Source organism: Grammomys surdaster, unplaced genomic scaffold, assembly GCF_004785775.1.
Source record: "Grammomys surdaster isolate TR1022 unplaced genomic scaffold, NIH_TR_1.0 146, whole genome shotgun sequence".
Taxonomy (NCBI): Eukaryota; Metazoa; Chordata; class Mammalia; order Rodentia; family Muridae; genus Grammomys; species Grammomys surdaster.
Window position 1 is genome coordinate 5359728 of NW_021604604.1, and position 27308 is coordinate 5387035.

The following is a 27308-nucleotide window of genomic DNA, read 5'->3' on the forward strand; positions in this document are numbered from 1 at the left end:
TCTGGGGCTTAGGGAGTGAGATGGAGTTCTTACCAGCTGCTCTGAGTGCAGTGGCTCCTGGATGACTCAGGATTCAGTTTCTCCACAGGACAGGAGCAGACCGACTCTGTGTCTGCTCCAGTCCCAGGGACCAGGCAGGGGCCGAAGGGCGGGAATCACATTTCTTAGAGAGACAGATAGTTGTGGTACAGAGATAAAATCTTTCCTATCTAAACTATCTATCCCTTTGGGTAGTATTTTACAAAAAAGAAAAAAAAACAGGATAAATAAGCCTTAGAAACATAAGCAGTCACCATATATATATATATATAAAAATCATGATTGTATGGAAAACATTGTGTCTCACAGACAAGATGGCAGCCCTCTGTAATTACTGGCTAAATGTACCAATAATGGAGGTGAGATGGTTTTATGAGTAATGTGGCATCTTTTAACTTTGGTATCCTATGAAGGAGATAACTATCTCAAGTTATTAGAAACCACATTATGGAGTTGTGGAAAACACTATGGTACTGTAGCCTGTGTCAATAAAGATCTCCATTTTCCAGTGCTTTCCTGAAGCCACTTTCTTGAATAGAGTAGTTGAAAATTTTCTGGCCCACTTGTTTTAGCTGAGGGAGCATGCTAACCAAGCAGACATTAACCCATATATGTTGTTCAACAAAAATAATAAGCAAACACTATTCCGTTTCTGGGGCAAGGAATCATACATTGTGCTGAGATCAGCCTTTAATGATTTGAGTATGTGTGATGGTTACCTGGATGACTAAGGAGATGAGGAGAGGCAAGGAGACAGGGAAGAATCAAAGAGAAATGTGAATAGAAATTTGACCTCATTTTCTGGAAGGAGCTTTTGAAGTATGGGTGGAATGTTTGGACTATTCTGAGGAGCCAGGAGCATTTCTTATTTTTAAATATCATAATAGTGACTCCAGTGTATTATTCTCTGTTCAAACAAAGATATCAAAGAAGCTCAGTGGAATAGCCCAAAGAGGCAATTTCTGAGGAAAATAAACTGGAAATAAGGTAATTTAATGAGCTACTTAACACAAAGCATGGATGGTAAGTGGTTAAGTGTAAGGTAAGAGTTCAGCTGGTTGTTTACCTGGTTTGAAAAGCTTTCCAGTTTTGAAAAAGCTTCTGTTAGAAGGTGAGCTAAAGGGCATCTAAGTGCTGTTCAATTTAGCACCAAGGTTTGTAGGTAAGGAAGCCCAAGAACCTATGATTTTAATCTCCATGATGTTTTCTGTCCTTTCACTATAACTATATTGTTCTTCAAAGAGGGAGCCAAATTCTCTCCAGAAAGAAAATCTGAGCTGTCTCTACAGGGAGGAATCATTTAAAATGAAAGAGCCCTTGATCATGATTCTCAGGTCATCTCACTCCTATTGGGGAATAGGCTCTTACAAAGTGATGCCTGTGCATATGTAGCTTTCTGAAGTGTGGGGCTCTCTTCCAGAAGGAGAGTCTTGCTGGGGAGGTAGAGATGAGTTTCTCAAGGCCAAGGTGGGAATTGAGAAGTGGTATAACTAGTCTTTAGTTGGTTGAGGGAAAACCCCTCACAGTGGGCTTCTCTAGAGATTCATGAGGATTAAGGGAAGACATTTCTGAGGTCTCCTTTCTCAGATGGATTCAAGCTCTTGGAAGCTGCTACAGAGAAGAAAGGGAGAGAAGAAGAAAAGAGGATGCCAAGCCCATTTATAAGCAGGGAAACTCAATTGCCTGTGCCTTGCCTTGAACTTCTCTCTGGACTACTCCAGACTGAGTGAGGGCTTAGAAGTGGTGGGATGCTTCGAGCCCAGGCCTGACTCCTCCCTAGATGAAGGTACAGTATTCATTTCTCCAGCTCTCTTAAGTGTTGTAGAATGATTTCAAAGTTCAACTTCAGAACTCCAGAGGGCCTGCCTAAGTCTTCTTCCCTCTGATGAGTTACTGTTATCCTTATTGTCCAACTGTTGCCACTCCTGAGTATTCCTGCAAACAACTTGTATAACTGCTTCAGCTGTCTGTTTGCTGGGGAGAAGATGCTAAAGATGCTTGAAAATGACCAGGCTCAATAATGCTGTAGTATATCTGTTTATTAAAGAAATGCATAGCAAGAACTCATTATATGCTGAGAATTTCAGGACTGAATAGCTAAATGGAGGCATCATAACAATTTAATGTCTTCTGGGTGCGTTTATCAAACTTGAATCTTTCCCTCTATTGTTTGGAATCATCGACTAGAAATAATCCTAGAATGCTGTTTGTACATTAGTAGCTTGAAGTCCAATTTTATGAAATATCAGTGGGATAGTTTTAACATTTTTATTTAGTTAGAAATTTAAAAAAAATAAGATTTCACATGAAACCAAGTTTCTGACTGTTTTTAAAATAGAAATTCCAATAATATAAGATTTAATTACATTATAACAACTTTAATTAAATTAATTGCTAGTACTGCTGCTTCTGCAATGGCTTTGACACAAGAAGTTAAGACAGCTACTTTTGTTAATATTTAGCAGAACATGTTACTAATGTGTTGAATGTACAAGAGGATTTAGATAGGCATTTGGAAGAACAGATTGATGCTCTTTATCCTATTCAAATTATTGGAAGGAGGTTCATAGATTAAGAGTAAGGAGCCATCTAGAGTGTCATGTCAAATACCATTGGATTCTTGTTAGTTCTAAAATTTACAGTGACAGTCATTATAATTAGGAAAAAGTTTAAAGACACTTGCAGTGTATTTGGCATAAACCTAATACCTCTCTGGAAGTTTTAACTTTGCATAGTGAACTTATGAATTTAAAGAATGCAGCTCTGCTGAGCATTGATATTGCAGATACTGCTGATAAAATTACCCATGGCCTGAGGTCAGTGTTTCTATTTTGGTCAAACTTCAAGAATGGCATATACAGCTTGATCATGCTAACCCCTTTTGTCCTGTGAATACTTTTATTCCTGCCCATTGTGTTAAAGCTTGTCTTTAAAAACATGAACATGTTGGCAGCCAAAGCACATGGCTTGAACCCGAAAATGGACCCCCAAACAGAGTTATTAAACTAACAGGTTGGCAAGCCAAGGACCGGTAAGATTTGGCACAGAGCCTTACCAACCTAAGACACAAGTGCATTGCTTTTGATAATGCATATTCCATGAAGGGTAAGGAAGGCATTCTTCTCAGAACAACCTAAGACATACTCAGTCAGTCTTGTTTATGAAATGTAAAAGGGAGAGAGGTGGAGAGCTTTTGGGGCTGCTTGGCAGGAATATGACATTGGCCAAGGGCAAGGAAGTGGGCTTTAGGCAGGATTCTAAAATTAGGCTAGAACAAAGAAGTAATTTTAGGCAGGAATCTAAATATTAGGCTAGAACAAAGAAATAATTTCAGGCAGGAATATAAATATTAGGCTAGGACAAGGAAGTAGGCTTCAGACATGAAAATGACTTTGGGCGAGGACAAAGAAGTTGGCTCAGATATTTTGGTCATCCTGATAAGCCCTTAGAAATTGTGATCTTGGGAGTGTTCATGGAACTTGGTTTATTGCCTTGCTTGTTCTTCGACTATTTGTGTTTATTGTCTTGCTTGTTCCTTGACTATTAGCATCTATTGTATTGCTAGCTTCTCAACCTAGAACTCACGTTAATACTTGCATGTAATTAAAACGGTATAAAAGCAAAAAGGAGGAGGGAGCATGAGATAGGGGTTTTAGGGAGGAGAAATTGGGAAAGGTGATGTGACATCTGAAATGTAAATAAATAAAATATCCAATAAAAAAAGAGTTGAACTCATGGAAGGTGCAATTAAAACCAGTTCCTAGTCTCCTCTGTTGCATTTCCTACTGTGGCCTGTCGTATTATATGTGACCCACCTCACTTCTTGGCTTGTAGACTCCTGTAGACATTTAAACTTGAAGTATCTTTCCCAATAATGCCCCATAGAGCTTGTTATACTCTTGAAGCCAGTACTAATGACCTCGGTTTAAAAGAAATTTGGGAGGCTTGCCCATACTTATTTAAAATCGTCTCAAAACACCCAAAGAAATCCATGTAAAGAGGAGTATACTCACTTTTTCTCATGGGCTCAGAGTTTTAGTCTATAGTTGGCTGACTTTGGGTCTGAGATAAGGCAGGAGTCATTGCAGAGGGCGCAGAGACGCTCACCTCATGGTGAAGAGGAAGTAAAACAAAGAGTTTAAGACCAGGCATATTTGTCAACATAGTTCCCCTCTGTGCCTACTTCTTGAACTGGCTGTAGGTTCCTAAAACTCCTTTGACTATGATTGCGTCAGTGAGGTTAGCCTATTAATGAAGTAAGAGCCCTCATGCTTCAATAACCACTCCAAATCTCCATCAACTGGCACTCTAGCCTTTAACATACGAGCTTTGAACATGGGAAGCATAGGTGTTGTATATCTCAACCATAACAGGGGCTGCCATTATTTCCTTGAAGTACAGCACAGCATTGAGAAAAAAATGATCTTCAGGTAAGTTCAATAACTACAAAAATCACTCCCTAATTTCTTTCACTATTCTAAGAGTTTCTGAGAATAGCAATTCAGTTCCTGTCATATGAGAAACAGGTACAATTATTGAATCTGGGTGGTGATGACTCTCACAGAGCTGCATTTTCCCTCTACCACTGAGAAAACCTCCAGAGGGAGAAAGGAGGTCTCCAGGCAACAAAGGCAGATTTGGGGCTTGATTCACTCCAGTTTGTCAGTGGTCAGTGCTGTGAACTCCAAGCTGGCTTGATGTCAGCATTTTGCTGCCGAACAAAGAAGGATACAGTCAGTTGAGGCTTAGCAATAGATTTCCTACTGTGAGTGACAAATTTGTTCTGGCAAAAAGCTAAGTACATTCCCTGGGCCAAGTTGACTAAGACATCCAGCCCATGAATAGAGGAGCAAAAATTATACTCCCAGGCAAGAATGCCTCTGAGATCTTGGGGGAAGGGATAGTGAGTTTAGGGCAGGTGCTTGAGGTAGCTCAGGTAGTTTCCCCCTAGCCATGGACAATGTACTAATCTGAAATAGTATCAGGCACTTCCATCCTTGGTACCCCCAATGTTTGATGCTGTTTGGGGAGGCTTAGGAGGTGTGACTACTTTATAGAGGTGCACAAGTTCAGCTGAGTCCACCATGACTCATGCCTGCTGCCACAATATCTTGCCTGATGGACTTTAGCACCCTGGAACTATAAATCTAAACAAAACCTTCCTTCTATAGTTGTCTTGATCATGGTGCTTTATCACAGCAATAGAAAAGTAATACAGGCAGGTATGAGAATGCTACCAGCAGATGTCCTCTCTTGCTGGAACTCAGCCATTCTTACCCTCCTCCCTCCTTTCCTTCCCTACCCTCCTCTACCCACTACCCCATTTTCCCCACTCCCTTCATCTTCTCTCCTTCCCTCTGCTCCTCTCTGTTTCTCATTCCCTGTTCCATTTTCCCTTCTCCCCTCTCCTCTTCCTCTTCCTTTATTTCTTTCCTGTTTCCTATTGATGATATTCAAATATATTCAAGGGTGTGATATCAACAATTTGATTTGTACTCATGCTAGCTTTGAAATAAGTAACTTTTTCCTTTTAACAGAAAAGATATGACAAGACTTGAGTCCTTTATGTTTGCCAGTTGATAAATCTAAGCTGTATAAATAGTATCTGGGATAAAGGATCAGTCTGTGATCAGATATATTTCTGAAAACATAATGTAAGGAAGGAATCAGGAACCCTATATAAAGCCACCAAGGCCTACCACAGATAGACTCACTCAGAGCAAGGATATCTCCTCTGTGAAGGGTGCCTGCCTCAGTCCTCCCTCTAGTAGCATGGCCTAAGCTAGGACGAGGTGACCTACCTCCATTAGATCTTTACCAGAGTAAATGCTCGAGAAATCCTAGACATGGGAAGTTGGAATAGTGACAAACAGACACATTTCAACCAGAGATAAGCTTGAAAACTGAAGATGTGTAAGAAAGCCGATAATTAGAAAACAGAATAAAGAGGCAAAAAGATCTGCTCAGCTTGGAGGAAAAAAAATCAACATTTCCACTATAGAAACAATTATTTATTCTTATTTTCTAGGACTGGAGCTTTGTGAAACTTTTTGAAAAGGCTTTATTTCCATTGTGCTTGAACACAACCTTGCACTGTGTTTGCACTTACGGTGGCAGGTGGGACTTATTTATTTTAATTTTTGTTTTTAGTCCTTCACATCCTTTTAAAATAAAGGTTATTATACTATAATCATTTTGTAGACTTGATGATGATAAGATGGTGGCTGGGTGATGTCATGGTCTGTGTCACTGGTGAGTATAAGAAATGTTTACTTTTGAAACAGAGATACAAGTTTTCCTTGTTAAGGTTCCAAATATAGAGCCAAATATTTAATTCTGAAATGTAAAATGATTGAATAAAATCTCAAACAAACCAAATTTGTTGAGTACCTGAACCTGAACTTTGTATCCTTAGTTCTGTCCAGTCTTGTTATTCCTTATTCCTTTTCTTTAAAATAACTTGTAATAACCAATTACAGACTTCTCAGTCCATTGCCCCTAGATGAATGGCTTCTATTTAACACCCTTTCTATGGTAGCCTCAGAACTTTGGTCAATATGTCTCAACTCTACTTTCTTACTTGTCCATTCTCTGCTCCTTGAAACCAGGCTTCTGCCCCTTAAACTGTACCAAAATCATTATTTTGCTGTGCCTACCAAGACTCTTTCATTCTTGCATACAGTGTGTGTGTGTTCAAGTCTTTGCTCACTGAAACTCTCTGATGCTTTGATATTGTTGATTGTTCCTTCCCTCCCAGTGATATCACTTCTGGGAGATCATTGTCCTTTGCAGCCTTCTAGATAATTAACTCCTGGATCTTCTTCTTCTACAGACAGCATTAACTTGAGGTAGCCTGTATCTTCAGACTATATTCTGAGTGTTACTTTTAGACAGTAGTTACTCAGTAGTATGCATAATGGCCCTAAATAAACTTTCTTTTGTCAGCAAATTAGTGACAGGGTTGATCCATGATTCACCTTCCTTTCTCTTTCTGCTATGTGACGTGACCATATATGCTTTTGGAATCTCTGCTTGATTACACCTCCTTAACTACATTTTCTCACCTGGATTGTTACAACAGTTTGTACAGTAGCTCATTCACAGGTCCCCACATCATCCAAATACTACAATATAAAAGGATCTCACAGGAAGTGGGTAAAATTAATTTCAGTAACTACTGTTCTCAAACCACTTTCCAAACTAGCTTGTCATTCATAATGAATGAGGAGTGGTATAAAGTCTTCAGTCCAGTGACATGCACTTTCTTCATCAGGCATGCTTCTTCCTTTGACATATTTATAAATGAATAGAAGGCAGTTGGTCTAACAGTGTCTCAAATGAGAAATCTTTGATTGTGTGTCAGTACTATGAGCCCTTAGTTTCTGGGCTGAGTGACAGTGGGTCAGGTGGTCTTCTCTGCCTGCAGAGTGTCCACTGAGCCCGCTGAGCAGGTAGACCTGTCTTCTTGCTGGGACCCAACGACAGTTTATGAAGATGAATTCCATCTTCTTACAGAACACATGAGGCTTGAGGGTATTTCTAGGACAAATAAGGAATAAAGGGAGACAAATTAAGCTCTCGGGCCAGTTACTGCATTTTATTTTGCCAATAGTTTTGTTTCATGAATATCAAGAGTTTCCAAGTAATGGCTTGCCAGCAAAGAGATATGTCAAAAATTTTATCAGACACCCAGATAAAAAATCACAACTGAATTCTCAGCTAAGAGCCCCAGTCCTTTCTGCATTAGTAACTTTTCTCATCACTCTTGACAAAAACAAGCAGCTGATAGAAACAACATAGAGAAAGAGAGATTGATTTTGTCTCGGAGTTTCTGAGGGTTCAGCCCATGATTGCTGGGCTCCATGCATTTGTACAGAAACATGTGATCCAGGAGGACCTTGGAAGCTTTTTTTTTTTTTAACTTCCTCTCTGAACAGGGAGCAGAGTGTTAGAGGAAAGGGCCGGTGTAAGATATCCCAAAAGCTCCTCACCCATAACCTATTTCCTTTATTTAACTCATACTTCTTAAAGATTTTAGAGTATTTCAAAACAGTGCAACCATCTGGGGTCTATATTCAGAGTAAGTCTCTTGGAAGGATTTTATATTAAATTCTAGCACTTTCACATCAACGGGAAGCAGAAAATTCTATTGCTGACTTTTTTTTTAAATCTTGTTCCTACCTCTTCTCTCTTCCTTGTGATTATGCTGGCCTTTCAGATCAACCAAGCCTTTTCTATCACGTGACACTGGTTTATGCTGTCCTGTAGTCTCCTTTTTCCTCTATGCAGCCTCCAAATATAATAACTCTACATTTTTTAAAAGACTATTTACTCATTTTTATTTTATGTATGTGAGTGTTTTGATTGATGTATGTAAGTGTCATATGCTTGCCTAGTGCCTGTGAAGGTCAAAAGAGTGTCTTAATGTGGTGGAGCAGAGGTTACAGACAGTTTTGTGGTGCCATGGAGGTACTGAGAACTTAACCCTACTGTCCACAAGAGCAGCAACTGTTCTCAGCCATTGAATGACTATGCAGTCCCTTTCTCTACATTATTTGGGTTTCAAGATGTATCTTTCTTTTCCAGATAAGATGTGGAATTTCCATCAGGAATTTCCAATTTCTTATGATGTCTTGAATCATATTTCCTTCTGTTCTTGTCACTCTGTCTGTCCCCCGTTGATAATGAAAAGGCATTTGGGTCACTACTTTATCAATAGTTGTCCTTTATTATTGGACATTTGTTTTGTTAATTGTTTGATAACCTGGGTGTCTGTAAATGAATAAGATACTCTAGAAATGGATGTTGACTTAGTGATGACAGGACAGACTCAGCACTGTCTGATAACAGTAAATTTTGCTTCTAAACTTCTCTCCTTCCACATGGAACTTTCCCTGCCACTGTCTCATGAGACGTGAGTTGTTTTTATGTCTAGTGGCAATGCTAGAAAAGTCTGTGAGAAAGCCACAAACTTTTTTCACAATCCCTTGAAATAAGCATCAAGTTTTTCTGAAAGGCATCTTGGTTTTTTGTCTGATATTTATTATAAATTTTTAGCACACAGCTGTCAACTTGATATTTTTCTTCAATGTGTTTCTATTTCACACAACTTTGGTGAATGCTCTTCACTTATTTATTTATTTATTTATTTATTTATATTAATTTATCACCTTAAGTCTGATTTCAGGCCAGGATGATCTTTTCTAGTTCCATCCATTTGCCTGCAAATTTCATGCTATCCTTGTTTTTAATACCTGAGTAGTATTCCATTGTATAAATGAACCACAATTTCTTTATCCATATTCTATCATCCAGTGATATATAGGTTGTTTCCAGTTTTTGGACATTATGAATAAAGCTACTATGAACTTAGTTGAGCAATTGTTTTAGTGGTATGGTGGAACATCTCTTGGGTACATGCCCACGAGTTGTATAGCTGGGTATTGTGGTGGAACTATTCACAATTTTCTGAGAAGCTGCCAGATTGATTTCCACCATGGTTGTACAAGTTTGCACTCCTTTCAGCAATGCAGAAGTGTTTTACACGCTCCACATCCTTGCCAGTGTGTCCTGTCACTAGAGTTTTTGACCTTAGCCATCCTGACAGGTGTAAGGTGGAAATCTCAGAGTCATTTTGATTTGCATTTCCCTAATGAGTAATGATGTTGAACATTTCTTTAGGTGCTTCTTGTCTATTAGAAATTCCTCTATAGAAATTTTTCTCTTTGGCTTTGTATCCTATTTTTAAATTTAGTTATTTGGTTTGTTGGTATTTAATTTCTTGAGTTCTTTATATATTTTGGATATTAGTCCTCTGTCAGACGCAAGGTTGGTGAAGACCTTTTCTCTTTCTGTAGTCTGCTGTTTTGCCCTACTGACAATGCCTTTTGCCTTACAAAAGCCTTTCAGTTTCATGAGGTCCCATTTATTAATTGTTGATTATTTTTGCACCTGAGCTATTGGTCTTCTATTCAGGAAGTTATCTCCAGTACCAATGAGTTCATTGCTATTCCTCACTTTCTCTTGTTTTAGTCTTAGTGTATCCAATTTTATGTTGAAGATTTTGATCCACTTGGACTTGAGTTTTGTGCAGAGTGATAAACATGGATCTATTTGCATTCTTCTACCTGAAAGTAATCAGTTAGACCAGCACCATTCATTGAAAGATCTTTTTTTCATTGAATGGCTTTAGTTTCCTCATTAAAAAAAAATCAAGTGTCCTTGGATGTGTGGGTGTATTTTTGGGTCTTTGATTCAGTTCTATTGTTCAATTTGTCTTTTTTATGCCAGTACGATTTGGGTTTTATTACTATTGCTCTGTAGTAAGGCTTGAAAGTAGGGATGATGATACCTCCAGAAGTTCTTTTATTGTACAGGGTTGTTTTTACTTATCCTGGGTTTTTAATTTCTCCATATGAACTTGAGAATTGCTCTTTCAAGATCTGTGAAGAATTTTGATAAGAATTGCATCAAATGTGTAGATTGCTTTTAGTAGGAAGGCCATTTTTACTATGTTAATCCTACCAATCCATGAGCATGGGAGATCTTCCTGTCTTCTGATGTCTTCCTCCATTTATTTCTTCAAAGATTTAAAGTTCCTGTCACACATATCTGTCACTTGGTTGGTTAGAGTTACACCAAGATATTTTATGTTATTTGTGGCTATTGTGAATGGTGCTGATTTCCTAATTTCTTTCTCAGTGGGTTTGTCATTCGTATATGAGCGGACTACTGATTTTTTAAGTTAATTTTGTATCCAGCCACTTTACTGAAGGTGTTTATTAGATGTGGGAGTTCCCTGGGAGAAGTTTGGGAATCACTTATATATCATATTCAGAGAGACACTTTGACTTTTTCCTTTCCAATTTGTATTCCTTTGATCTCCTTTAGTTGTCTTATTGCTGCAGCTAGAACTTCAAGTACTTTATTGCATAAACAGGGAGAGTGAGCAGCCTTGTCTTGCCTCCGATTTTAGTGGAATTGCTTTAAGTTTCTCTTCATTTAATTTGATTTTGGCTTAAGTGTGTTGTATATTGCCTTATTTTGTTTAGGTATGTACCTCCTATCCCTGATTTCTCTAAGACTTTTGATATGAATGTATGCTAGATTTTGTTAAAGCCTTTTTCATAATTTAATGAAATGAATATATGATTTTATTTCTTTCAGTTTGTTTATATAATGGATTGCATTGACAGGTTTTCATATATTGAACCAACCTTGCATCTCTGGCATGAAGCCTACTTCATCACAACGGAAGTTATGTTCATGGATTCAGTTTGAGAGTATTTTATGGAGCATTTTTGCATCAATGTTCATAGGAGAAATTGGTCTGAAACTTTTTTTTCTTTGTTGAGTCTTTGTGTTGTTTATGTGCCTGAGTTACTGTGGCTTCAGAGAATGAAAAGTAAATATGTTACTTTTGTTTCTATTTTGTGGAATAGTTTGAGGAGTATTGTACTGATATTAGCTCTTCTTTGAAAGTATGATAGAAATCTGTGTTAAAACCATCTGGCCCTAGGCTTTTTTTTTTCTTTCAGAGAATTTTTTTGTTTTTGAGACAAGGATTCTCTGTATAGCCCTGGCTGTCCTGGAACTCACTCTGTAGACCAGGCTGGCCTCGAACTCAGAAATCTGCCTGCCTCTGCCTCCTAAGTGCTGGGATTAAAGGTGTGTGCCACCACCGCCTAGCATTTCAGAGATTTTTAAGTGACTTCCATTTTCTTAAAAAATATAGAACTATTTAAATAATTCACCTGATCTTGATTTAACTTTGATAAGTGGAATCTATCTAGAAAATGTTCCATTTTCTTTTGATTTTCCAAATGTGTGGAGTACAAGGTTTTGAAGTAAGACCTCATGATTCTTTGGATTTCCTCACTGTCTGTTGTAATTCCCTCCTTTTTATCTTTGATTTTGTTAATTTGGATAATGTCTCTCTTTTAGGTAGTTTGGCTTAGGGTTTGTCTATATTGTTGGTTTTCTCAAAGACCAAGTCTTGGTTATGTTAATTCTTTGTATTGCTCTTATTGTTTCTAATTGATTGATTTCAGTTGTGAGTTTGATTATTTCCTGCCATCTACTCCTCTTGGGTCTGTTTGTTTCTTTTTGTTCTAGAGCTTTCAGTTATGCCTTTAAATTGAAAGAGAGCTAGTATGAGCTCTCTCCAATTTCTTTATGAAGGTGCTCAGTACTATGGACTTTTCTCTTATCATTGCTTTCACTGTGTTCCATAAGTTTGGGCATGTTTATTGTCGCATTGAATTCTAGAAAGTCTTTCATTTCATTTTATTTCTTCCCCAATGAAGTGATCATGGAGTAGAACATTGCTTAGTTTCCATGAATTTGTAGGCTTTCTGTTGATGTTGAAGTCCAGCTTTAATCCATTGTAGTTCAATAAGATACAAGGTGCTATTTCAATTTTCTTGTGTCAGTTGAGGTTTGCTTTATGACCAACTATATGTTCAGTTTTGGAGAAGGTTACATGAGATGGTGAGAAGATGTTCTATAGATATCCGTTAGGTATCTAACAAGTTTGTTTGATTCATAATGTTAGTTAGTTTCATTATTTCTGTATTTAGTTTCTGTCTAAATGATTTATTGATGAGATGGTGTGTTCACGTCTTCCACTATTAATGCTTGGAGTCTCATGTATGATGTTAGCTTTTGTATTGTTTCTTTTATGAATGTGGATACCCTTGCATTTGGAGTGTAGATGTTTAGAATTGAGATGTCATCTTGCTGTGTTTTCCCTTTGATGATATGAAGTGTCCTTTCTTGTCTCTTTTGACAAAGAAAATTTGGTTGAAAGTCTACTTTATTTGATACTAAAATGGTTACTGTAGCTTGTTTATTTTTAACTGTTTGCTTAGAAAATCTTTTTTGAACCCTTTATGCTGAAGTAAGTACATCTTTGTTGTTGAGGTGTGTTTTTTGTATGCAGTAGAATGGTGGATCTTGTTTTGCATCCATTTCTTTTAGCCTGTGTCTTTTTATTGGGCAACGGAGTCCATTTGTGTTGAGAGATAGTAATGACCAATTATTGTTAACTTCTGTTATTTTGATGTTGTTGTTGTTGTTGTTGGTGGTGGTGGTGGTGTGTGTGTATGTGTGTGTGTGTGTTTCTGGGTGCTTCTCTTTATTATTTTACTGGGGCAGAATTATTTATTTCTTGTGTTGTCTTGGGTGTAATTAACCTGGTTGGATTGAAATTTTCCTTCTAGAATGTTATGTAGAACTGGATTTGTAAATAAATATTGTTTAAATTTGGTCTTGTCCTGGAACAGCTTGTTTTCTCCATCTATGGTGATTTAGAGTTTTGTTGGATATAGTAGTTTAGTTTGGTATCTGTGGACTTTTAGAGACTGCCAGATATCTGCCTAGGCTTTTCTGGCCTTTTGAGTCTCTGTTGATGTAATTCAATTGTATGTAATTCAGAAAGGTCTGCCTTGATATGTTACTTGAAATTTTCTCTTGCAGCTTTTAATATTCTTTCTTTGCTCTGTAGGTTTAATGTTTTGATAATAGTGTGGTGGGAAGTTTTCCTTTTCTGATCCAATCTAATTGGTGTTCTTTAAACTATAGACTAGACATTCATCACTTTTTTTTAGATTGGAGACATTTTCTTTTATGATTTTGTTGAAAACATATTCTGGGCTTTGAGGCTGGGACTCTTCATCTTCTTCTATTCCTATTTTTTTAGGTTAGATATTTGATAATATCTCATATTTACTGGATGTTTTATGTTAGGAGTTTTTAGATTTAACATTTTCTTTGATGTATCAATTTCTTCTATTGTATCTTCTATGCTTGAGATTCTCTCTTCCATTTCTTGTATTTTGTTGGTAATGTTTGTGTTAGTAGTTTCTGTTCTCTTCCTTAGGTTTTCCATTTCCAGTATTCTATCATTTTGTGTTTTCTTTATTGCTTCTATTTCCATTTTCAGGTCTTGAACTATTCCATTCATTTCTTTAACCTGTTTAATTGTATTTTCCTATATTTCTTTAAAGGTTTATTTATTTCCTTGATAAAGGCTTTTTTCATCTTTCAAAGATTGGATTTAAGGTCATTTTCTTTCTTTCTTTCTTTCTTCCTTTCTTTCTTTCTTTCTTTCTTTCTTTTTTTGCTGTTGTTGGTTTAGGATATCCCAGGCTAGCTGTAGTAGGATAACTATGTTTTGGAAGTGCCTTATTGCCCTGGCTCTTGTTGACTGTGTTCCTACACTGGCCTTTAGCCAACTGGTTGTCCCAGGATGTTCCTGGTGTAGAAGGTCTGATGAAGCAGACTTAACATGGATGTATCTGGCATAGCAGGCCTTGGGTGGGCAGCCTTAAGTGGGCAGCTGTGGGCTGGACAATGATACTCAGGGGTCAGTGCATATCTCAGGGCATCTGGGCATACCTCAGGGGAACTGGCACTGGCTAAACAATGGAGCTTGCAGGATTTTGGGGTGGTGCACACAGCTCTGTACAGCTGGACGTTCCCTAGGGTATTTGCTGGGTAGAGGCTTTGAGAGGAGTGGTCAAAAGGGTTCCAACCTAGATGTTCCTGGTATACCAGGCCTGGTGAGTGTGGGCTGATAAATGCTCTCAAGAACTGTATCCCTCTTTAAGTTAATTTTTACCCAGATTTAAATATTTTTGTTCACCTTTATAGAGAGAACCACCTACTCTTCTCATTACTCTTACTCACAGACTATTTTATTTATCCATATGTGTATGGATAAATATATATATATATATATATATATATATATATTGTGTGTGTGTGTGTGTTCATGTAACTCACAAAGCAATATTGAGATATTATTGTTTTCACTTGAAGTGTTGTTCCACTGAACCAAGGAAAATGGTTATTGCAAGAATAGATGATATTTCCAAATCTAAAACTAATTTTTCATATGAATTTTTCAAATTTGGACTTTGTCAAGGAAGTTCAATTCTAACATGTCTTCTACTATGTAATGAACCTTCATGTATTATAATATTGTGACTATATTTTTCATTCGGGCAAAAAAATGATATCTCTGCTTAGGGTCTATTTTTTGTTTCTTAAAACTTAAAAAAATAAAATATTTTTAAATGTGATCATATCATTTCTCATTCTTCCTCCATTCACAACACCAGATGCCTAAATGGTTACTCAAAAGCCATCCCTTGTCCCAGAAGGGGCATCAGGATGAAACACAGGTTGAGAGCATCTGAGGGTATCAGGAAGTTAGAAGTTAACCAGCACACTTACAGGCAAACCGCGGAAACATAAAGCCAACAGCCATTCTTACAGATGATCAGAGCCAGAAAAGAAGCCAAACAGGTTTCACTAGTTCAGTAACATGGCCCAATGAATGTGAAGAGCCCCTGTGCCCTAGGATGTGGAAGGATATGTGTCTGGTCAGTTGTAGTTGGTCTGACAAAGAGTTTGGTAAAATCTGAGAGAGGACTGAGGGAGATAACTTCAGCAGTAAAGTATGTGGTATACAAGCAGGAAGACCTTAATTCAAATCCTGGCACCCGTGGTAAAGGGTGAACATGATGGCCTAAGCTTGCCATCTTAGCCATGGGGAGGTAGAGATGGGCAGATCCCCAGGGCTTGTTGTCCATTTAGCTTAGCTGTATTGATGAATCCCAGGCCAATAGGAAACTGCCTTACAAAAAAAATGGTATGGTACAAATGAGTGACACCTATGATTGGCATGTACCCTCACAGACACGTGTGCCTGCACACACAGGAACATGCATCCTCTCCACAATTACAAAAATTAAAAACAAAAAAAGAAACTTAGATACCAGAGTGCCTTTAAATTAAAGCCATGTGCCCCCTCTGTTTTGTTATGTACCAGTGAAATTAACTATTGTCAGACCTCATGTGGAACACTCAACCAGGGTAGAGAGTTGTAATTATTTTTGGGACAGTTTTGGCAAAAACTCAACTTTTGCTGAATCATTCAAGCTACTTAAAGCAATGGAATAACCTTTTCAATTATTTGGCTGGATAGTTTCCTTCCCTGCTTCAATCAATTTGTTTGACCATACATGCAGTAAATTCCCCAAATTCATGTTCACACTACAACCTCCATGCAGTCTCTTGTCGCAAGATTACTAAAGGCACACGAGTACATGATTCTTCAGCCATTTAGTGGGCATGGATGAGGATAAAAAATTAGACATAAAGATAAGTTTTCATGTATTGTTTACTTGCATATAATATTTCTCTTCTTTAGTATAATTGAATATTTACATTGATATTTTTCTACTGGTGGTTTTTTATACTAATAATGACTTTTTTCTCAAAATCTCTTCCTACTAAGTTGTCAGAACTTTCAACTAATAGCATAATGTTTAACAAAATTCTTTAAGGTTTCAGATTCTGAATTAGGTAATTCTGAATGTGATAATACAAGATCATCATTAGAAGACAAGAGAAAACTCTTGGCATTCATAGACAAAGAGACATGTACAACATTTGTTCCACAGTGCTTACTAGAAAAGCAATTAATGCTTCCAAGAAGTGTGCTGTTATATTTGTTTCTACAAATTTGAAGTAAAAATGTCAAGGATATTGTAACGCATTTAGTGACATGTCCTCACTAATTCAATGAAACCAGCCCCTGATAATTATAAACACAAAAATAAGACATTTGGATGAGAAAAGATTCATGCTAAATTGGATGTGATTGTGAAATGTAAATCAATATATTAAATGTTATTACTTGAGCCAGGCTTCAGAAATGAAATTTACTGCTGGGTCCACCATATAATCAATTTAGACTTCTGTGGAATCTTATCAGGGGTTACCTCAGGGTACAGGAGGATAACAATGAAAAGAGATATATGCATAGTCTGAAATTCTGGGTTCCAATTCTTCCATTAAAAAAATGCATTATTAGGACTGGAGAGATGGCTCAGTGACTAAGAGTGCCTATTGGTTTCTTAGAGTTCCCAGCACACCCATCAGGAGGTTCATCACTTCTGTAGCTCCAGCTTCAGGGCATCTGAAGCTGACCCCTGAAATTCCATATGAACATAATTATACAAAGGGACACATATGCACATACAATCAAAATAAAATCAATCTTTAAAAATAATATTGAGTCTTGAAAGATAGATCATCAGTTAAGTGCAATAGCTGCTCTTCTAGAGGACCTGGGTTCACTTCCCAGTATCCACAGGGTGGTTCACAGCTATCTGTAACTCTAGTTCCAGGGCATTCGACATCCATTTCTGGCCTCCATGGGCACTGTGTGCATGAGACACACAGACATGTATGCAAGAAAAACATCCCTACACATAAAATCAAATAAAAATAAACATTATTACCATATATAGTATTCAGGCTAGTTCTGATATACTTTTAAAATTAATTAAAATATTGTCTTTATACCGAGGTTCTAGAATAACTGACTTCTTTTTAAATCTTGGATAGAGAGTAAATTTGGACTCATTTACTTCACTTAGGAAATTAGAAACAAATGGTCCTACCTTTTATTATTATGTTAATTAAGTACAAACCTCTTAATTCACTGCTGCAATAAAGAATCAATATTAGCATTATTTTTATATATAATATACTAAAGGGACAAATACAAAAGCTCACTGGATTTGTAAAAATCAGGATCAGACCATTAATTATGTTAGCCAGTGTGTCTGAGATAAGCAAATACAGAGGACAAGATTTGTTCTGGATCATGGTTTTAGAAATTTTCATCCATTGCCTGATAGTGACATTGCTTTTAGTTTGGTGGCAAGGCAGAAATGCGATAGAGGAAGGGCATGGCTTAAAAATACTACCCAGCTCCTGAAAGGCAGGACACAAAAACATTAGATGACTAACATCCAAGGGATAACATGCACCCTCAAAGTATGTCTCTAGTGACACACGTCTAAACACCTCTGGTGGTAGTCCGTAGCTATGAATGCAATGGATCAATCCATTGAAGGATAATAGAAGTTAAGGGCTTAGTTATCTCATACTTTTTAAATACTGCCAAAATATGGAGGAGAAGCCTTTAACACACAAGGCTTTGGAGGAGTAATTCATGAGCAGCTGCTACTATGCTGGGAAGTTCATATCCTACAGCAGATAGTAGGGCAAAAAACAAGAGATAAATTCCTGTTGGTTGGAAAAAAAGGCGAAAAAAGGAAAAGGAAATCATATGAACCTTATACTGGAGAAGCCTTTGAATTAGGTGGCATATAAAACTGAGATCAGAACTTTCCATGATTATTTAATGTTTCTCTGATTGTGTCCACAGCTAACTTTTCAGGTGAGTTTACATCTTGCCATTTCGTTACCTCCTTTTCATTGCTTGTCCCTTTAGAAAGAATGTTTATTTTCCATATCAATTCACAAAATCATTCTTACCAGTATCAATTATTAATTTCATATCACCCAACCCTGTTGATACATGTCCTCCACATTGCTGACCTCTTGGAAGCATGGGATGCACTGATCATTTCTTGATTTTAAGACTCTGCTTTTGTGTCTTGTGATATGACATTTTTAGGATTTTGTTTTGCCTGTGTTATTCTTCTACATAGCTTTGAAATGTTGACATTCATCATGGCTAGAATCTGAGCCTTCTGGTCTTTATCAATTTTATATCCAGCCCTACTGCCTTTAAGTAACTGAAAAGCCCCAGTTACTCCAAATGACCTGTAAGATATCTTTAGGTAAATGCCCATTTGACATCCTTGTTTTTTGCCCTTTTGCCAAATCTGCTTTTTTTCTACCTTATCCATTATAGTAAAACATATTATTATCAGAATGCTCAAATGAGAGTTTAGGAATTATTCTTTAAAAGTATTATTTATTTATGTATTTATGTATTTATGTATGTATTTATTTATTTATTTATTTATGATGTGTTATTTTAAAAGCATTTCTATGTATCTATCTATGAATCTATGTATGTATGTATGTATGTATGTATGTATGTGTATATGTATGTATAAATGTATGTATGTATGTATGTATGTATGTATCTATCTATCTATCTATCTATCTATCTATCTATCTATCTCTCTATCTATCTATTTATCTGTCATGTATTTGTTGTGTATATGTGTGATTGTATAAGTCTGCATATACCACATGTATGCAGGCACTCTTTAGAAGCCAGAAAAGCATATCATATATCCTGGAACTCTAGTTATTGGTTCTTTGAATCACTGTGTGTGAGTTGAATCCATGTCCTCTGCAAGAACAATATGTTGTCTTAACCACTGAATCAACTTTTCAGCCCCAATCACTGTTAATTTTGTCTACTTATTTACTCATAAATTAGAGATGCCTAAGTTGCCTCATCAGAGCAAAATAAAAGCAGTACTACTTCTCAAAGAACAAGAAAAATATCCTTTAAGTTTTCATTTTCCTGTCTCTAGTGCCACCTGACTCTCAATCCCCTCTGCATTTCATACGAACTATATGTGCTCATCATTTTTCTTCCTATACAGCTTCCTTTGTGTCAATTGGACATCATAGTATGCCAGAATGATGTGTCTTGATCACACATGAGTATTTAAATAAAAAAATGAAAATTAAAATTGCACTTAAAGTCTATGCATTTTAAGTGATATTATTAAAATATCAAAGTTTTAAAACATACCCTGTTGCCTGAACTGTGAAGAAACAGGCACTCAGATGTACCTACTGGTGTGCAAAGCAATGCTGGCATTAGAGAGGATTTGGCTGCATCTATTTAAATTACAAATGAATTTACCACTTGACCTAGCAATTCCACTTCTGGGAATTTATCCTACAAATATGACGGTGTACGTGCAAAATGAAGAATAAAAAAGATTACTCATCCCAGCAGGGTTTGTAAAAACAGGAGTTTGGAAATTACCTATGTTCTTTTCAGTGTGTCTGGAAAATTTCCAGTAATAGGAGATTGTTTAACATCAACGGTGCATCTGCATAATAGAGCATTGCGTCAGTAGGGAAGGGTGGAGAAGAGTTGGATGCAACAGATTGAGAAAGATATCCAGGATAGATCATTAAATAAAAACAGCAAGATGTGCTGAGTGGATAGTTATGACACTGTTCACGAAAATCTGGCATGTTAGTCTGTGTCTATAATTCTAACCCCCAAGAGGTGAGGCAGGAAAATTCTCTAGTCAGTTTCAGCCTGGTTTGTGATGTGATACTATCTCCAAAAATAAAAACAAGCAAAAGAAATACTGCCAGGGGATGTAGATCAGTTCTTGCCTAGAGTGAATAATGCCCAGGGTTTGATGGTAAGCACAAACAAAACATGTGTTACAAGTCTATAGACTTGTATTTACTTATATAAACGTGAAAAGGATTATACAGACAGCTTAATAATAGGTGGGTAGTTATAACGGGTAGGATGCACAAGAGCAGAGATGAAGCAGAGCTTCTTATTAGATGATGGTTTGGTGGCTTTTATTTATCAACTATGTAAACCTCTTGTTTAGTTAAAAATAAGATAAAATAAAAATTATGTCTGCATGCTGTGAGAGATTCCTAGTCTAATTTCAAATCCTTTTCTGTGTGTGTGTGTGTGTGTGTGTGTGTTGTGTTTAGGGGTGTCTGTGTGTGCACACATTTTTTTGCATTAGTATTTACATATCTCTATATATGCATGCCTGCATGCATATATAAAAAACATTATCAGGGGCATCATTGCCGCCTCTTTTGTTCCCAAATATCCATCAAGGATTTCCACTTGCAAATCTTTTGTGTGAATGGATGTTTTGTGAAAAGATGAGTTGGGGGAAGACAATGTGGGGAGAATTCTGTGGTTCTGGTTCCCTGGTGGGAAGTCTAGCTAACACAAGTTGGTCAATGAGACAATCAGAAACAACCAATTTGGGTGAAGTGTGGTTGTAAACCACAGGTATGTGTATATACCCTGTGAATTTACAGAACTCTCCAGAATAGAGTAGAATGGAGTTTAAGCGAATTTTTTAAAACAGATTTTTAAGTGGTAACTTGTCCCCAGTTAACAAGAAAGCTCACAAAATTCTGGTGTATAATATAATTCCCTAGCACCTACAATCCTAAACAGCTATTTATTTTTAAAACAGTGGGTTTGCTGTGACATTTTCAGACACGCATACCATGTACTTTGCTCATGTTCACTACCATGTTCCCTTCTTGTTTCTCCCTCTCACATCCAACTGGTTTCCTTCACCAACCCTAATATGAGAGAAAATATGTGCTATCCTCCTGAGTCTAGCTTCTTTCACTTATTGTGATGATTATCATTCTATTCATTGCCTGTAAATGCCCTAACGTTCATCTTCGTTTGCGTCATTGTACATTTAAATCATATTTTCTTTATCTGCTCCTCTCTCGATGGACACCTATGCTGATTCTGTATCTGGGGCATTGTGAACTGTGGCCCAGTCAGAGAAATGTGCAGTTCTATCTGTGGTATGTCGACTTAGATTCTTCCTTGAGACACATGCCTAGGAAGAGTACAGCTGTGTGAGGGTTCTAGGTTTAGCTTCTTTAGGGAACCTTCAAACAGATTTCATAGAGGTTACACTAATTTTTACTTCCTCTAGCAGTGAATAAAAGCATCCAAGCCAGTTCCAGCCTGCATTCTAATAGCACTTGCCATTTCTTCTTGTTATGATGACCATCCTCTTCTGTGGTCAGATGGAATCACAACGATGGTTTGATTTGTATTTCTCTGATGGCTTGTGACAGTGAACATTTTTCATCCATATAACAATCCTTTGCATTTCTTCTTTTGTAAATTTCTATTCAATTCATATGATCATTTCTTGATTGATTAGGCTTTCTCATCTAACTTTTCAATACAGATTTAACATAGGAAGGAATAATATGAAGCTTAACAAACACTTGTTGAATATTAGACATAGGAAAGAAGAAAAGATGTAACTTAACAAAATTAGTATGAAACACACTATAATTCTGAAACCTTGGATGGCATTCATTAAAAATATGTTAAGATCAAGGTATGCATGGTTGTAATCAAAGTAATTAAGGTAACTGTCCATAGTTAAAATAATTAACTATTTAAATTAATAATTAATAATAATTATTAATTTTTAATTATTAATTATTAATAATTAATAATCAGTTAATTATTAATTATTAATAATTAACTATTAAATATTAACATAGTTATCATAATTAACTTGTCTTCCCTTATTTAACTCCCAAGACACAAACTAGTCATTATTCAAATGGTACTGCTAAAGCTAAAAGTTGTTTGTTATCTAAAGTAAACATTCATTTGTTTGCATATCTCTATATTGATAGCTTTAAAACATTGAGTTATTAAAATTTGAAGTGTCTCCAAATAACAGGCTAGAATATTTTTGAAAAATAGATTGGAAAGTTTATTATCAAAATTTGATATCCACAAGCCAACCATCTTATAACCTTCCTGGTGTTTTTGCTCTGAAGATCTCATTTATTTACATATTCTGATTGAAGCTGTATGAGGCAAACTTATTGCAAAGGAAATGGATGTTCCCCGTTAGCAAAAATGTTTTCTTCTCAAACACTGAACACAGGAATCTGGTTCACAAACATAACATTCATGTTGAATATTCTTTTTTTCTCAAATATTTTAATTTTATTTGCTTTATATCCCAATCACTGTTCCCTCCTTCCTCTCCTCCTAGTCCTACCCTTACAAATTCCCTGATTGACCCCTTGCCTTCTCCCCAGAGAAGAAAGAGCTCCCCTTGGGTACCATCCTCCCTGGGACATCTTGTTAGGGGATCCATATGAAGACCAAGCTACACCTTTGCTACAAATATATGTATGTATGCTGTGGGGTAACATACCCCACCTCCCCACCTCCAGCATGCTCCCTGGATGGTTGTCCAAGTTTTGTAAGGCCCCATGGGCCCAGGCTAGTTGACTCTGGAGGTCTTGTTATCTCTGTCTCTGTCTTTCTCTCTGTTTCTCCTTCTCTGTTTCTGCTGCCTTTCTCGTTCTCTCTCCCTCTCTCCCTCCCCCCTCTCTTTATGTATGATGTGTGGTTTATGATCATGTAAGGGGATTCCATACACAATAAAGCATACATGTGAAAGTCAGAAGATAGCCTTGAGTGTTGATGTTTACTTTTTACTTTGTTGAAAACAGTTCACAGCCACAGTGTATATTTGGTAGCTGGTCTACAAGCTTCAGGTAGTTCTAAAGTCTCAGTTTCCCATCGTGACATAGAAGCACTGAGCCCTACCATGCCACCCAGCTTTGCATGTGTTTTGGGGATTAGAACTTAAGTCCTCACTCTTTAGTAGCAAGTGCTTTATTACTGAGCCATCTCCCCAGCCCATGCTGGATTTAATTTGAAATATTAACATCAGTGTAGTACAAAATTCTACTAGCACCTTGGTTAAGTATGGTGTTTAAGGATTTTCTTCTCATGACAAAGTGGTTTTCTTTTTAATTTTTTTATAGACATGTTTTTTTCAGAGATCCTGACTATATATCAGTCATATGGGTTGGATAGTTTAAATGTGACCATTTTTTAAATCTATCATCTATCTATCTATCTATCTATCTATCTATCTATCTATCTATCTATCTATCTATCTATCATCTATCTATCATCTATCTATCATCTATCTCTCAACCTTTTTACCTATCTATCTTCCTATCCATCCATTAAATTATGCACTTATTTGAAAGGTATCTTTCAAAACAATGAGTTTAGGTTTAGCATTTTAATACACACATATTACTCTATGCTCACTAAGAAATGATCCAACCTCAAGAAGGAAGATGGACTAGAGAATCTGTTTAGGTTCATCCATCCAATACTTTTTGTGATTCTGAAAGCTCTGTTATTATTTAGAATTCTGTTAAGGGAAAAGAACAATAAAATAAAACAAGATAAAACAGTTTTCCTGACATTTTGAACTGAGGAGTATTTACAATGGAACACAGAAGGAACACAGACAACCTGGGACTTTCAGATCCAGCTCTGTGAAAGATCATTTTATAAGAGAACACATGATTTTAAAGTCTCTTTAATCCCCAAATCAACACTGCTCCCAGCAGTTATAAAATGATGTTAGAATTGTTCAGTCCTCACATTAAGGGCTGAGGCCAAGAAAGGCAAAGATCATCACAATACACCCCAGGGAACTAGTGTGGCCACTGGACACATGCCAAGAATCCTAGAGAAAGAGACATCAAGTATTATTTTATAGCTTTTCTAATGCAGACTTCGATGATCTTGTTGAACCTCTCCCTAATGTGAAAGAGAAGACCTACCACCTCACCCCATGAATATACACAGAGGGCCACAAGAATTAAATAAGCAATGCTGTTTGCTCAAATATTTAGCAAATAGCTCAGGGATTGCTGCATATGCCATCATGGAGATTTTAACCAACTCTCAAAGATATCTCTTATGCTCTGCTAATAAAACAGTTCATGTATGTACACTGTAATTATTTCCATATGGTTCTCACTTAGACAGAGCTTGAGAAAAGGAGGTCAACATTCAGTGAACCTCCACAATGCCCCAGCATTGATGAAAGCACTGTCCAAATTTAAACCCAAAGTAGGATCAAAGCAAAAGCACACATTTTATAAGATGTCGGTACATAGCTTTTTTTACACTTCCACATCCCATTAACATTCTAGTTTTTTTTCTGTCACCTAGGTAAAAGGATGATTTTATCTACAGGAAATAAAACATGAAAAAGTCTCATAAATGAAATCTTACTGTTTATAGATGGATCTGTCTCTTACAGCCATGGATATTTATGAAAGTGTTACCTGTATGGAAAAATAAAGAGAGAACTTGGGATGAATTCTTTTGGTCAGACATCTGGAGATGGAACTTATTCAGGTGACTATGTATTGTGGTTCTAATCTCAAAACAATCCCTGCTCTGAGAGTATTGACTAAGGCTTCAGCAATTAACTTGCAGTGTAGAAAGTCTCCATGAGTTAGTGAATAGAAATGATTAGAGTTGTATTTAGAAAGAGGTCACATACTTTTGATTTCATTTTATTTTTTATTGGTTATTTTATTTATTTATATTTCAAACGTTATCCCCATTCCGAGTTTCCCCTGTGAAACCTCCCTATGTCCTCCCCTTCCCCCCTGCTTCTATGAGGAAGCTCCTCCATTCACCCATTCCTGCCTCACTGCCCTAACCTCGCAGGACCAAGGGCCTCCCATCTCATTGATGTCAGATAAGGCAATCCTCTGCTACATAAGTAGTTGGATCCATGAGTCCCTCCATGTGTACTCTTTGGTTGATTGTTTAGTCCCTGGGAGTTCTGGGGAGTCTGGTTGGTTGATATTGTTGTTCTTCCTATAGAGGTACAAACCCTTTCTGCTCCTTCAGTCCTTCCCCTAACTTCCAATGGCATCCCTGTGCTCAGTCCAATGGTTGGCTGCAAGCATCTGCATCTGTATTGGTCAGGCTCTGTCAAAATCGCTCAGAGGACAGCTGTACAAGGGTCCTGTCAGCAAGCTCTTCTTGGCATCAGCCATAGTTTCTTTGATGTATGCAGATGGGATGGATCCCTAGGTGGGGCAGTTTCTGGATGGCCTTTCCTTCAGTATCTGCTCCACTCTTTGTCCCTGCATTTCCTTTAGACAGGGACAATTCTGGGTTAAACTTTTTTAAATGGGTGGGTGGCCCCATCCCTCATCTTGGGGGCAGGCTTAACCTCTGGATAGAGTCTCTACAGTTCTCTCTCCCCTTTTGTGAGTATTTCAGCTAATGTCATCCTCATTGGGTCCTGGGATCATCTTGCTTTCCTGGCATCTGGGACTTTCTAGTGGTTACCTCCAGTTCCCCATCACCCATTGCTACAAACCTTAATTCAATTTCCAGACCCTCTGTACTTCTCCCCCGTCTCCTCCCATACCTGATCCTTCCCCCTCTTCCTACTCCCTCTTCCTCCTAGGCCCATCCCTCCCTTTAGCTCCTGTGATTATTTTGATACCCCTTCTAAGTAGGTCTAAGTAGCATCCACACTTTGGTCTTCCTTCTTCTTAAACTTTATATGGTCTGTGAGTTGTATTGTGGGTGGGTAAATATCATGTGTGCTATTTTGTGACTGATTACCTCACTCAGGATATTTTCTAGTTCCATCCATTTGCCTGTGAATTTCAAGAAGTCGTTGTTTTTAATAGCTAAGTAGTACTCCAGTATATAAATGTTCCACATTTTCATTATCCATTCCTCTGTTGAGAGACATCTGGGTTGTTTTTAGCTTCTGGCTATTATAAATAAGGCTGCTGTGAACATAGTAGAGCATGTGTCCTTGTTATACGTTGGAGCATCTTTTGGGTATATGCTCAGGAGTAGTCAAGTAGTAGTGGGTCCTCAGGTAGTACTATGTCCAGTTTTCTGAGGAATCGCAATCCCACCAGCAATGGAGGATTGTTACTCTTTCCCCCACATCCTTGCCAACATCTGCTGTCACTTGAGTTTTTGATCTTATCCATTCTGATTCCTGTGAGGTAGAATCTCAGGGTCATTTTGATTTGCATTTCTCTGATGACTAAGGTTGTTAAACATTTCTTTAGGTGCTTCTCGGCCATTCAAGATTCTTCAGTTGAAAAATTCTTTATTTAGCTCTGTACTCCATTTTTAATAGTGTTATTTGGTTCTTTGAAGTCTAACTTCTTGAGTTCTTTATCTATATTGGATATTAGCCCTCTATCAGATGTAGGGTTGGTAAAGGTCTTTTTCTAATTTGTAGGTTTCATTTTGTCTTATTGATGGTGTACTTTGCCTTACAGAAGCTTTGCAATTTTATGAGATCCCATTTGTCTATATTTGATCTTAGAGCCTAAACCATTGATGCTCTGTTCATGAAAATTTCCATTGTCTTGGTGTATTTGAGGCTCTCACATTTTCTCTTCTATTAGTTTCAATGTATCTGATTTTATGTGGAGGTCCTTGATCTACTTGGACTTGAGCTTTGTAAAAGGAGATAAGAATGGATAGATTTGCATTCTTCTACATGCCAATTCCACTTGAGTTAGCACCATTTGTTGAATATGCTATCTTTTTTTCCACTGGATGATTTTGGCTTTGTTGTTGAAGATCAGGTGACCATAGGTGTGTGGGTTTATTTCTGGGTCTTCAATTCTATTCCATTGATCTACCTGTGTTTCTCTATACCCATACCATACAGTTTTTTTCCACTATTGCTCTGTAGTACAGCTTGAGGTCAGGGATGGTGATTCTCCCAGAAGTTCTCTTATTGTTGAGAATAGTTTTCACTATCCTGGGTTTTTTCTTATTCCAGATGAATTTGAGAATTACTCTTTTTATCTCTGTGAAGAAT